Source organism: Panicum virgatum, chromosome 5N (assembly GCF_016808335.1).
Source record: "Panicum virgatum strain AP13 chromosome 5N, P.virgatum_v5, whole genome shotgun sequence".
Lineage (NCBI taxonomy): Eukaryota > Viridiplantae > Streptophyta > Magnoliopsida > Poales > Poaceae > Panicum > Panicum virgatum.
This window is the reverse complement of record NC_053149.1, coordinates 33,667,462-33,680,137: the sequence shown is the minus strand read 5'-3', so window position 1 is coordinate 33,680,137 and position 12,676 is coordinate 33,667,462. Positions and strand designations below refer to the sequence as shown.

The window sequence follows — 12,676 nt, the reverse complement described above, 5'->3', positions numbered from 1 at the left end:
TCGTTCATCAGATGGACGTTAAGACAACTTTCCTTAATGGAGAGTTGGATGAGGAAATTTATATGGATCAGCCTGATGGATACATAGCAGAAGGTCAGGAAGGAAAAGTGTGTAAGCTGTTAAAATCTTTGTATTGCCTGAAACAAGCACCTAAGCAATAGCATGAGAAATTTGATAAAATTCTCACGTCAGTAGGCTTTATTGTGAATGAGGCCGATAAGTGTGTGTACTATCATTTTGGTGGGGGACAAGGAGTGATCATGTGCTTGTATGTCGATGACATATTGATCTTTGGGACTAACCTCTATGTGATTGAGGAGGTCAAGAACTTTTTGTCTCAAAGTTTTGAGATGAAAGACATGGGAGTAGTTGATGTGATTATGAACATTAAGCTACTGAGAGATGGCAATGGTGGGGTCACACTTGTGCAGTCCCACTATGTGAAAAAAATTTGAGTCGCTTTAGATATAGTGACTGCAAATCTGCTCCCACGCCTTACGATCCTAGTGTGATGTTGCGAAAGAATCGAAGAATCACAAAAGATCAATTGAGATATTCTCAAATCATTGGCTCGCTAATGTATTTAGCTAGCACCACGAGACCTGACATTTCATTTGTTGTGAGCAAACTCAGCAGGTTTGTCTCAAATCCTGGAGATGAACATTGGAAGGCTCTTGAGAGAGTGATGCGCTATCTAAAAGGCACTACGAGCTATGGAATTCACTATTCTGGGTATCCTAAGGTACTTGAGGGCTATAGTGATTCGAACTAGACATTTGATCCTGATGAGATAAAAGTCACAAGTGGATATGTGTTCACACTTGGAGATGGCGCTGTTTCCTGAAAGTCTTGCAAGCAGACCATCTTAACGAGGTCAACAATGGAAGCAGAACTCACAACATTGGATACCGCCATAGTTGAGGCTGAGTGGCTTCGTGAGTTGTTGATGGATCTGCCGGTGGTTTAAAAACCAATACCGGCTATCCTAATGAACTGTGATAATCAAACTGTGATTGCCAAAGTGAACAGTTCAAAAGACAATATGAAGTCATCAAGGCATATGAAAAGGCGGTTGAAATTGTTAGAAAAATGAGAAACTTCGGAGTAATAGCATTGGACTACGTTCAGACTGCTAAAAATTTGGCAGATCCTTTTACTAAAGGTCTCTCACGAATTGTGATTGACGAGGTATCGAGGGAGATGGGACTGAGACCCACATGAGAGTTATGTCATAGTGGTAACCTGTCTTATTTGATCGGAGATCCCGTGAATTAGGACAGCGAAACAAACTATTAACTAATTGAGCAGGAGAATACTATCATACAAACCCACTCCGTTGAAGATGCATTTTCTCCTTTTGCTGCATGGCAGGTTTGTGAACACCTTAATGTGATCCAAGTGGCTTCTTGGAAGCAAAGATGTTGTCCTGCAGAAACATCTTTTGAGGAACACACCTATATGAGTTCGGCTGGTAGTCACAGTCTATGAGATCGGGTAATCTCTAGAGACTCATGAAAAGCCCAGGAGTACGACTTATATGCTCCAAACAGAGGGGAAGAAATTTGCAGCCCGGTATCGGTCAAGGATGTAAGTGAAACTTGTTCGCACAAGACTGACAATTCAAGGCATAGTCCATTGTTCAGTTGTGGCCAAGTGTAACTTATGCTCTACGTGGATGTTCAACCTTAACCAGGTCTCCATCGAAACACTGGTATATTAAACAGTGGTGGAAATGAACATGTGCCATGGAATTTGGTGGGGGATTGTTAGAATGAATGGGCCAATAGCCTATTTAATAAAATGATCAATAAATCCCAAGGCCCATATTTTTAAGGGGTAGTTACAATTGTGATAATACCATGTTGATGGCCATCAACAAATAACCAGGAACTGATCTTTCAATAGCTGGTTAATGGTTGTTAACAAATGACCAAAAATTGATCTTTTAATGGCTAGTTGATGGCATTGGCCTGGGTACTCAAAGGTTGGCTGGTTGATGGCATTATCCTGGGTACTCAAAGGTTGGCTAATTGATGGCATTAACCTGGGTACTCAAAGGTCTCCCCTAAAGCCTAATAAGAGAGGCATCACGTCCTTTGTCTTTCACGGGAAAAAAGAGAGAGCTCCACTGTGCTGCATTTTTGCTCATCCCCGTTCCGGCGATTTGAGTGCACGGACTTCGCCGGAAGAGCAGGCCTCTGAAGCTGCGCCCTCACCGAGACTCCGCACCCGAGGAGTAGGGGAGCGATCAAGTTTTTGGGGAATGCACTTGCGTGACTGCTCGCTGCGAACGACTACTTCATCTACTTCCCGGAGTCGCCTCTGCACAACGAACACATGCACGGCATCGAGTTTGATTGGCTACATCGAACAGGCTCGACTAGCGATGTCAGGTAACGGCGCATCTGGTTCCTTTGGAACCGGCCCTGCCTCTGGATACTTTACTTTGTGTTCATGTTTATTGTTTTTGTTATAAGCACGTTGGATCATGCTCTTATTTTTATCTATAGAAATGTAATGATTTATGCTCTCTTTTTTGGAATTAAAATGAACCGTAATTGACCTCTAATTCTAGCACTTAACCCCACAAACAGAGTAAAGTGCGGAAGCAACAACATAAATGATAATTGAAGACGATCACTCAAATAGAGATAAACAGTAAATATCATCCACAATTATTTTTATAAGGCACAAAAAAACATAACGAATTTTACTCATAAAAACATTACAGCAAGACAAAATTTGTCATTATTGTTACAAAAGCGTGTGATCAAATATGTGATGATGTGCAGCTAATCCCATCCCTTCAAGCAAAGCATGCACTTAAGCACCTGGAAGGATAAAGGTGGTGTGAGAATAAATGCTTTGCTTGAAGGTGGTGTGAGAATAAAGGTGGTAGAACAGGTTCAGCCATTAAGGACGTCAAAAACAGAATAGATCTACTACTGTCCAGAAACTCGTCAGAACAAAACTGTCATCTTTGAACTGCAATATCTCTTAAACCATAACGCCAAAAATTATGAAATAGGACTTCGTGGAAAGATCTCTGAATCCACTACAAAAAGTTCTATATGTGAAGAATTTAATTCGGCTTCTAAGATGGCCAAAACATGCGAAGAATAGAAACTGTCTGATCCATCTCTCTGCAGAGACTACTTCGAGATCAGGTCTAATCCCTCATCTATTCCAATAAAAAATCGGTAATTGCAGGCCCTAAATCTCATCCAAACCAAAGGGATTAGATCAAAACCATCTCACCTTGATCCCCCAAAGGTCTAGGGTTTGTGCAGCGCTGTCCTTCCTTCAATTCTCCTCCTATTACCTTCTCCTCTCTCTAGTCTCTCAGCAGCAGTTTTAGATCGGTAGGGTGACAAGGGCAGCAAGGGAGAGATGCACGTGAGAAACAAAGAGACATAGGGAAAGAGGAGGAGTTGCTGGTTTTTAATGGAGGGGGAAAGAATTGGGAAGAGAATAAAGCTGCATTTAGGGGAAAGGAGAACACACGTGAGAAGAAGAAAAAGTCCACGGGAGGGAGAAACGAAACTGATTCCTAATGGCCATTAAACTCACGGAATCAATGGTCAGTTACGTTATTTTTTTTTCAAATTGATCCAACCTTCATCCACAGATCATGTGTTCATGCGCCATTGGAATGAAACATATGAGTAGGAAAATGGATTCATCTTGTCGAGCTCTATGCATCTATTGTCTCAGATCATCCATACGAGTTATCATTCAAAAAACTCAATTTTTCCATCTTTCTACAAAGTGCCCAGTCAACGGCTATATGCTAATTTCTCGGGTGTTACACAACCACAAGCATAACATAGGGAAACTTTATTTTAATCAACTAAACTTTGGAAAAGAAACTAAGGTGCTGCTGGAAATTAAACAAAGGAAATAAAATTCAGCACCTGCTCCTAATCTACCTTATTTTATTCTCCCTATCTAGACCTAGATCCTCGGGTCTGGGGCCCTATAGAGCTCCTCATTCACGGTCGCCTTCGCAAGGCTTTGATCTTGGAGCAAACTTCCTTGCGAAGGGTGTCCACCTTGTCGTCCAGGTCCATGCGATCTATCTCTGACTCCACCACACGCTCATCCATGTTGTTGAGGCGGAGTTTGAGCGCGGCTAGCTGCTCACGGAGTGCTGTGATGTCGTCCTTCTCCTCCTCCTCGCTGCTATCCGTGTAGGCGTGGATCTCAGGAGGGCCCCGGATCGGTGGTGGCGATATGAATCCCTGAACCATACCCGGGGTGGAGTCAACTGACTCCCTCTCCCCACAATCCAAAGGCAGGAGCAACTCCTTCTCACGGCCGACCTTCCGCCCAACCACACGGGTGCGAGACGGACTTGGGTTGGCCGAAGAGTACTCCGACAACTTCGGCATCACTGCCTGGAGGGCAGTGACCTACATGATGTGGCCGCCGGAGGACGACGACAAAAGTTGCCTCCTGATGGCCTTCCGAGGGGAAAGAACCCCTGTGGTCCACCGTACAGGAGTGCGCGCGCGAGATCGCCCATTGCCCCCTGCTGCAGGGCTCCTGGTGGGTGACGTTGCATGAGCTGGAGGCGACTGGCGCGAGCGGGAGGCCGGGCGGCCTGACTCAGAGGCCGTTGGCCCAGCAGCGACGCGAGGGAGTTGGCCATCGGAATTGGCTCGATGGTCCGCAGGCTATAATCCAAACTCTGGCTCTAGGAGGATTTGATTGGAGTAAAAGGAGTGGAGCTGTCCAAGGCTGCGGATTGAGGGGTTCTGGGAGAGGATTGCGATGTCATGGACGTGATCTGGGCTCAAGAACTTGTGGACGAGGCTGGGGTTGCAGGGAAAGTTTGGAGTGCCAATGGAGGTGAAGCCTCCCGGTTTAAATCGACTCCAATCGCTCCACAACCTCCAAAAGATGAACATTCAAACGGCGGGGAGTGTCAGTGTGCAACGGTGCAGGAGAATGAGTCCGGGGGAGGCCGGGCGGCCTGGGTGAGGCCGGCCGGCCCCACACCCTGGAGTGTGGGCCCCAGTCTTCTAGAAGGTTCTCCTACGCCCTTTGTTGTCTAGTGTTCTTGGGGTAATTTATCTAGGGAGAGAAAGGGGAGAAAAGAAAAGAGAAGAGAAGGGTCCTAGCCAAGGATACGGCCCGTTTTAGGTCCGGCATAGATCGTAGACACATTTTCATATCTCGGTTAACTCGAAGACTTCTACATCTTCGAGTTTCGACATTTCTGGCTCGAGGAACACTTTCAACCTCATGCCATTGGCCTTGAAAATGTTCCCGTTATCGTCCTCGAGGGTTATCGCGCCATGGTCGGCGGCGTTAACCACTAAGTAAGGGTCTTCCCACTTACTTCTAAGCTTACCATGACCAAACAACCAAACGCAAGAGTTAAAGAGAAGTACCTTATCTCCCGCCTTGAATTGCTTGATCTTGATCCACTTGTTGTGCCATCTTTTCATACGCTCCTTGTACAACTTGGAGCTATGGAACACTTTTTCCCTCCACTCATCCAATTCAGCGAGTTAGATTTGCCTTTTTATTCCTGCTGATTGCAAGTCCATGTTCCACCTCTTGATAGCCCAATGGGATTTGAATTCAAGCTCAACCGGAAGATGGTAGGTTTTGCCATAAACCAATTGGTAAGGTGTCATCCCTATCGGAGTCTTGAAGGCTGTCCGATATGCCCATAGTGCCTGGGGTAACTTGCTCTTCCATCCCTTCCCCATGGCATTTACTGTCTTCTGCAGAATGTTCTTGATTTGCTTGTTCGATGTTTCTGCTTGACCACTTGTTTGGGGATGGCATGGTGTAGCAACCCGGTGATCTACTCCAAGTTCATTAAGACACTTCCTGAATGTCTTGTCGATGAAGTGTGAGCCTCCATCGCTTATCACAACTCTCGGAACTCCAAAGCGTGGAAATATGATTTTCTGGAACATTCTTTTGTAGCTCTTCAAGTCGGCCGCAACGCAAGGAAGTGCTTCGAACCATTTGGACACATAGTCCACTGCCACCGAGATGTATTCGCACTGCTCAGACATTGGGAAGTGACCCATGAAGTTGACTCCCCAAATGTTGAATATTTCCACTTGAAGATTGCTCTTATGCTCTTAAGTGGCATAGCGTCTCAGGAATTGATGTTCACGTGCTTCTGACATCTTGGGCATCGCCGAACGAATTCTTTAGCATCACCATATGTGTTTGGCTAGAAGAATCCACTCTACCAAACCTTTGCATGGGTTCGGAATGTTCCGTAGTGTCCTCCATATGGTGAGGAGTGACAACACTCTAGAATTTTTCGGGTCTCACAAAGCGGGATACTGCGGCAGAGTAAACTATTAGCACAGACTTTGAACAGATAAGGGTCATCCCAAAGGTGAAATCTGCTTAGGTGTATCAATTTCTTCTTGTCTTCTCATGGAGGTATATATCTAGTTACCATGAAGCTCACTAGATTGGTATACCATGGACTGGATGTAGTGACCTTCAGGAGAGTATCATCTCTCAAATAATCATCGATCGGTAAGTCCGATCCTTGTATTTGCGTTCGGGAGAGATGATCAGCCACACAATTATCTGCTCCTTTCTTATCTCTAATTTCTAGATTGAATTCTTGAAGGAGCAGAATCCAACGGATGAGTTGTGACTTGGCATCTTTCTTGGTAAGTAGGTATTTCAGTGCAGCATGATCCATATATACTATCACTTTAGCACCAACCAAGTAATATTTGAACTTGTCCATGGCAAATACCATGACCAATAGTTCCTTCTCCATTGTGGCATAATTAAGCTAGGATCTAGTCAGTGCCTTGCATAAGATATAGCATAATGTTGTTTATCTCTGCACTGACCGAGCACTGCTCTGACGGCGTAGTCGCTAGCATCGCACATGATCTCGAAAGGAAGATTCCAATCGGGAGGTTGAATGATGGGTGCAGTAACGAGTGCTTTCTTGAGGGTATAGAAGGCTAGGAGGCAATCTTTGTCGAAGTTGAATGGGGCATCCTAGGCAAGGAGATTTGTCAAGGGTCTTGCTATGCGGGAGAAATCCTTGATTAATCTCCGGTTAAAGCCAACATGGCCCAGAAAACTTATCACCCCCTTGACATTCGTCATGGGTGGCAATTGCTCAATTACCTCTATCTTTGTCCGATCCACTTCTATTCCTCTTTCGGACACTCTATGTCCGAGCACAATTCCTTCTCTGACCATGAAATGTTACTTTTCCCAATTAAGGACTAAGTGCGTCTCTTGGCATCTCTTGAGGACTTTATCTAAGTTCTCAAGGCATTCGTCGAAACTCTTGCCATAAACAGAGAAATCATCCATGAATACTCCCATGATGTTCTCAATCAGGTCAGAGAAGATCACCATCATGCACCTCTAAAAAGAGGCGGTTGCGTTGCATAGACCAAACGACATTCGCCTGTAGGAAAATATGCCGTATGGGCAGGTGAAGGTAGTCTTATTCTAGTCTTCTGGATGGATTGAGATTTGGTGATAACTAGAATATCCATCGAGGTAACAGAAGAATGAATGCTTGGCCTGCCGTTCAAGCATCTCGTCAATGAAGGGGAGAGGGAAGTGATCTTTCCAGGTAGCCTTGTTAAGCATCCAGTAATCGATGCACATTCGCTAACCAGTGACTATCATTTGAGGTATGAGCTCATTTCTCTCATTTTGGACCACTGTCATGCCTCCCTTCTTCAGAACCACTTTGAACTGGGCTGACCCATTCACTTCTTGCACGGGGTAGATGATACCTGCGTGCAGTAGCTTCAAAACCTCTTTCTTGACTACCTCCCTCATCGCATCATTAAGCTGCCGCTGATGTTCTCTTGATGGATTATGGTCTGGTTCCATAGGAATGCGATGGGTACATAAGTTGGGGCTGATCCCCTTCAAGTCCTGCAGGGAGTACCCAATGACGGATCGGTACTTTTCCAGGACTGTAACAAGCCGCGGAGTCTCACACTCTGTCAGCTTATCACTGATGACGATTGGTGTGGATCTGTTGTTGTGAAGAAAGGTGTACTTCAATCCAGGAGGCAGCGGCTTCAGCTCGGGAAGAGAAGGTTGCAGTTTCTCCTCTCCATCAAGCTTACTCTAGCTGTCCGAATCTGTCTCCTGGGTGAAATGAGTGGCATCTTCATCAAGGGAAGGTTGAGTTTGTCCTTCCAGTGGGTCTTGCTCCAGCCTAGCTTCTGCAATTGTGTTGCATCAACGTACTAGGCTGACCAGGATAGTTTCTTTGCCAACCTTAACCTCGAGTGTAGCTCGGTCTCTATTGGGGTTGACAAGTGGCTCTATTGGCCTTCCGACAAAGACGAACTCTACACCTTCTGGGATATCGAAGATGTGGAAGTCCAGGTAGACCCTATTGTTTCCATCACGAGGGGAACAACTCAGAGAATGCCTTGACTTTCCACGATCTGGCCATCGATCCACTTCAGGTGCTTACGAGAGAATGTCAGGGGTTGCTCGGATGATATGTGATCTGCCAAGGTCCTGGACATCACATTCACCCCAACCTTCGGATCGTAAAAGATCTCTTGCGGAATGGCGTCCCCAATAGTGCAGATGAGAATTCTCAGACTACGGTTGATCTGGACAATACTACTGCAAGATTCTACTTCTGCTGTCCATTCCTGGCTCATAATCGCAGAAAGACCCTCAATCTGTGATGTGGCTTCGGGAATGAATGCCTCAGATCTTGAGCATATGCACTTATGTTCCTTCAGCATGGTAGAAACATTGCCGAGTTCCATGTACTCTTCTTCTGAGAAGAGGTCGGGTACGAACATAGGCATATCTTCAAAGAGGGGCTCATGATCAGGGGACTTGAGTGGTTCGGTGATTTCCTCTATGTGTGGTGGAGGTGGAGAGAATGTAGCGAAAAGGATGTGGAGTTGCTGCTTTTCGGTGGGCTGATTTTATGGCTCGGGTGGATCATCGAAGACTTCTATGTACTCAGTGGAATTAAAGACCCTCTCTAGGATAGTCCTTGCTTCAGCCACTATCTTGTACATGACAGGTCCCTCGGAGGCGAGATTCAAGAAATGCGCGCTCTCCGGGTAGAGACCATATACGAAATGTTGCATCAGCATCTCCTCCTGGATATTGTGGGGTGGTCTAGAGGTTGCTAGATGCATAAATCATGCCCACGCAGCTCCAAGTCACCATCACATTTCTTGAATGAAAGCAGATGAATACAATGTGGGATCACCTTGGAGACAGGGAAAAAGAACAGGTAGAACTCGTCCTTCAACTGAATCTAATCTCCTCCAACTCTCCCTGCAGTCCGGTTGTACCGAACTTTCGCATTTCCTGTCAGAGAGAACGGGAAAAGCTTCCACCGTAGGGTGTTTTGGTTCATACAGGGTATGCTAAGGAGAGAGCAATTCTCCTCGAATTCTTGCAGGTGAGTGTAGGGCATTCGTTCTTTCTACCAGAGAAGGACTTAGCACGAACCATGGCTACGAGACTGGGATGGATCTCGTAGCCATCAGATAGGATGGGATGGCAAGATGGAGGTGGTTCCATGTACTCGTAGGATGGAACTGTGGGATAACTAGGAGAGAACTCCATGTGGAAAGATGAATGGATCGATGGATAGGTGTACGGCTGAAAAGATCTAGTACTAGTGTTGCTACTGTTCCCCGACAACGGCGCCAGAAAGCCTGTTGGCACTCCTTAGCCTAAACCAATTACTCCACAAGCACACAGAGACCGATTGTAGCTTTCACCAGGGAGTATACCTGGGATATCGAATCCAAGGAACGATAAGCTTCGACTAGTGGTCTAGAACAATTCAGCCGGACCCGCCAACGAGAAGAGGTACGAGGGTAGAGGGTCTAACTCCAGATAGATTTCCTAATTACTAAGCTATCATGATAGATTACTAACTTGATCTTCTTCGGCGGACTAAGAGAAGGACTCAGACTGGGGTAAGAAAGGAGTCCAACGTCCGTCGGCAACTACTGCTATGAAAGCAGCTGAACGTGGTGGACTACGAGAGATGGACAAGGCTGTCACCACTTGCCGCCTACCACTGTGGTACCGTGGGGTGGAACACAACCCGAGATAGCTAACCAAGCCTGGGCACCACGCCCACAGCTATCGAGCTACATACTCCTACCATGTACTAAGGTAAAAAGTAACCTCAAATAAGTAGAACTTGCTACTTACGTAGACTCAGGATCCTGCATATCAAAGGAAGTAACTAAACAAATAACTTAAGTAAAAAGTAAAACTAGCGAGATACTAAAGATAAACGAGGAACTTACTTGATTATAAATTCTCCCGAGGTGGGTACAAAGTGGGGTAAGGTCGAGAGAACTCGACTCCGCCCCTTTAGCTCGGGTTCTGCCAAAGCTCTCACCTCACGCTCTCCCTATTCTAACTAGGAGATGAACTAATCTTGAGACACTCTAGATCCAAGTGGTGTGTGTTACAACTGAGGGTGAGGGGCCCATTTATAGCAGTTAGAGGTCAGTAATCAGATAACTATTGCAAGGGTATGCTACCCCTAACTTGGCTTAGACTTCACGCGAAAGGACGACTCCAGACACTGCAGAGTGGGGCTGGGTGGCCTCCCCTAGGCCGGCCGGCCTGAGGATGTGGCCACGTGGCCACCGCCTTTGCGTGGACGCCTCTGATGCTCTCTTAAGGTCGGTGTTTCGGACAGTTTGTCCAACCAACATTTTCTTGGGCCGGGCGGCCTGAACAAGACTGGGTGGCCTGGCTCTGGTGGCCTCTCGGCCCTCTGTGGTACCATCACGCTCCTCAACAGCTGGATATTACTCCTAGATGGGTGCACATCTTGTTCTCTGATTGTGGACCCAGATTCCTCTTTTGTGCTTAGGGACTCAAGCCTTCTGGTTTCAACTTGTGAATTCTGAGATATTTCCTATTGGATTGGCCTGGATTCTCCCTCAAGTTCACTCTGGTAAAGTTTCATGCCAAAATTCCACAGTTGGTATGCCGGTCGGCTAGACTCGGGCCTTCCGGTCCAAACAGTGTCAGTTTTGGCTCAAATTTGGATATGTTGTTCCTGAGATCAAAATATACACCAAAACTTGTGGAACTCATTAGATATAATGGTTATGGCATGATTATATCCTATGTTTTGTGAAATCAGGTGGAGCATTGGCAGCGAAAATCACCGATATCGACCGCCAATAGCGTGCAGCTTCCTGGTGGCTTCCTAAGGTCGGGTTGATTAAGCTCCCCTGCTGGAAACACCGCGTGAAGGCCCCTAGCTCCTCCCTATGAACATTAGAGTGGGGGTAAAGAATGAGACACACACCAACATACCCCTTACCTCTCATCTTCACTTGGAGCTTGAGAGTTCTCCTTAGGTGCTTAGGAAGCCTAAGAGTGTAGGAAAGATTGGGAAAGAGTGAGGAGAAGTCGGGAAAGTGCCGTGGTTGTCGGCACTCTTCTAGGCTTGTACCTTGATGGAATGGTGTCAGTCAATGTAAGTGTTCGTGACTTCTTCAGTATTCAGTAATTTAAATTCAAGTTTAGTACTAGTCCCTAGCTGTTTACTGGATTGATTGTTTGCTAGTAATAGTGGATAGCTATAGTCTAAGACTCCTGATAGAGACGGATGTTCTTGGCCATGACTAGAGCTAGTAAATGCAGTGTAGACATGATGCCTAGACTAGAATTTACCCTTCGACTGTTGTAGCATCCCACGGTTTGTAGATGTAGCCTGTAGGTGGTAACAACCCTGTTCTGTGCCATCGTAATCCTCCACGTTCAGTTGCATGATAGTAGCCCCATTTTCAGAGATTCTACTTTTATCCAGGCAACCCTTTTAGCCTGACGTAAACAATTAAACTATGCTTTTCTTGTCTTAAATCCAAATCTGAATAGCCCTCTCTATCCTTGATCCTACCAGTGTTGTGTCCTTGGATGAGCCTGAACCTAGATTCAATAACCCTTGTTATACTCAAAGGTGAAAGCTATAGTGGTATCTGTGCGCTTGTGGATTCTTTCGTCACGCTCAAATATACCAATAGGGACTCATAAAGGCAAGCTTTAAACATTGGATGTCAACAACAACATCAGTATGCTTCACATACTGTCGGTATTGAGCCGTGTTGTGTCAAACACCTTCTGGCTCTTCTGGCTAGAGCTGCTCAATCACGTACTCCTTTTTCTCTTGCTTGAGAACAATTCTCAAGCTTCGGAACCTGTCCATAGAGTTAGTTCTATTCAGTTTTTCTTTATCAAGAATAATGCACAAATTGAAGCTTGATGAGCTAGACATCTACAACAGAGAGATATGCAAGGATTAGCACTACCTTCGTTAATGTTTATAACAAAAGGAATTTCTATCTGTTATGTTTTGCTAATGACCCTCCAACATTGCATAACAGGACGAGATCCAACATTTTTCTATGAAACTAATGAGCTTTGGCATCACGTCTAGGATGATGTCAAACAAGGTAAACAACATTTGCCAATCGCATCCTATGTGACTCTCATTTGTTGGGTGGAATCATATGCCCCGGCTCCCAACTCTCATGCCCTGAAGCTCAAGTCTGACTTGGTAGCTTCATCAAGTAAACCAACACTATGTTGTGGGGTCCGACACCACCCTACGGATCGAGGAAGAGGATGACATCCTACTTTGGCAGACTTACCACAAAATAATAAGAACCAATAGGTGCAG

At 45.7% G+C, this 12,676-nt stretch overlaps 1 long non-coding RNA gene across 1 annotated transcript; it reads right to left on the bottom strand.

The window, feature by feature from the left end:
• Positions 1 to 2,654: 2,654 nt before the first annotated feature.
• On the bottom strand, positions 2,655 to 3,503 carry LOC120671833. Its single transcript, XR_005673882.1, has 2 exons — positions 3,259 to 3,503; positions 2,655 to 2,831 (listed from the first exon to the last, which is right to left on the bottom strand). It is a non-coding gene; the product is annotated as an uncharacterized LOC120671833 (long non-coding RNA).
• Positions 3,504 to 12,676: the final 9,173 nt, after the last annotated feature.